A 1548-nucleotide genomic window follows, 5' to 3' on the forward strand; every position below is an offset into this window, starting at 1 on the left:
CTCTGGGGTCGTTCCCGCTCCGGGGTCGTTCCCGCTCTGGGGTCGTTCCCGCTCCGGGGTCGTTCCCGCTCCGGGGTCGTTCCCGCTGCTCCTCCGTCGTTCCCGGGCTTTCCCGGCTGAGCTTCGGGCCTGGCACGGACTCCCAAGGGGGTTGAGGCCTTTCCCCCGGGGATGGAGGAATTCCAGGCGTGGCCTATTTTGGTGTTTATAGCAGCAGGAATCTCCAAATCCATGTAATTCCCTGGGAGTTTTTTTTTTATGGATATATATATATATATTTACACGGAGCGTGCGATGGCGGGAGAGGAGAATTCCCAGCTTTGCATCCGCCTCGGGAGCTGAGGGGGGGGGACTGGGATGAGGGAATATTGCACTGTCCTTGGAGCAGGGGAAGGATTCAGGAAGACACGACTGAGAAAATCAGGATGCTGCCGGAGCGGGAGAGCCGCCCTCTCCCTCTCCCTCTCTCCCGGAGAGGGATCCGCATTCCCGGCTCTCCGGGAAAAATCCTTCTTTTCGCCTTTTTCGTTGTTGTTTTTCTCCTGCAGAAGCCATGAGCAAAAACTCTTCAAAATCCTTCAGGGAATCGGGAACGGGAACGGGATGTCAAAAAAAACTTAACCCAATGCCTTTAACAGACGCATTAAAATGTACCCGGGGGGGTCTGCGGGGGGGTTGTTTTTTCCCCCAAACCTCCCCCCCCCTCCCTTCTCCCAAATCGTGCGGGTGGAATTTGGGAGCGACGGGAAGATTTGAACGTCGGAAACGATTGTGGTGGAGCGGGAACGCCGGGATCGCCCCGGGAACGCCCCGGGAGCCTCGGTGACTCCATTCCCTGCGTTTGGATCCCCCCCTATCACCTTGACTCATGCCTTAAACTACGTGTGGACTCGATCCCGGCGGGGTCCGGCCACGGGAGCGCTTGGATTTCATGGATTTTCATGGATTTTCATGGATTTTCGTGGATTTTCGTGGATTTTCGTGGATTTTCGTGGATGTTGCCCCGGTGCCGGAGCGGCGGCCGCGTCTCCCGGCGTAAATCCCGCTGTATTTTTGCTACAATCCTCCTTCTTTCCCTACCCGGCCACATTCCCCGTGGGACCGATTCCCTCGGGAACGCGCCCCCATCCCGGCGTCGGGATGAACCCTCGACGATTCCTCGGAAAGGAGCTTCGGGGGAAAACCCGCCGGGGCCGGAGCCGCATCCCGAGGGGGAGGATTCCCGAGGGAGCCGCTCCGGGAGCGCCAGGAGCACAGTTTGGAAGTGGAATTCAGGCAGGGATTCGGGGGCTGCCGGGATGAGATGCCGGGAGCCGGGAGCCGATCCCGGGAGTCGGATCCCGCGAGACCCGGACGGGCTCCGGATTTTCCCGGAGCGTGGAGGAAAAACGGGATACGAGGAGCCTTTGGATCATCCCACCCCCCCAACCCCGCGGAGGGTGTCCAGGAGTGAACTCAGGAATTAGAAAACACGAGGCCTTTCCCGATTCCCGGCTTTGATCCGTATCCTCCCAAGTGCCGGAGCCCGGCGGGAATTCGGGAATTCTG

Source organism: Lepidothrix coronata, unplaced genomic scaffold (assembly GCF_001604755.1).
Source record: "Lepidothrix coronata isolate B3197 unplaced genomic scaffold, Lepidothrix_coronata-1.0 Scaffold472, whole genome shotgun sequence".
Classification (NCBI taxonomy): domain Eukaryota; kingdom Metazoa; phylum Chordata; class Aves; order Passeriformes; family Pipridae; genus Lepidothrix; species Lepidothrix coronata.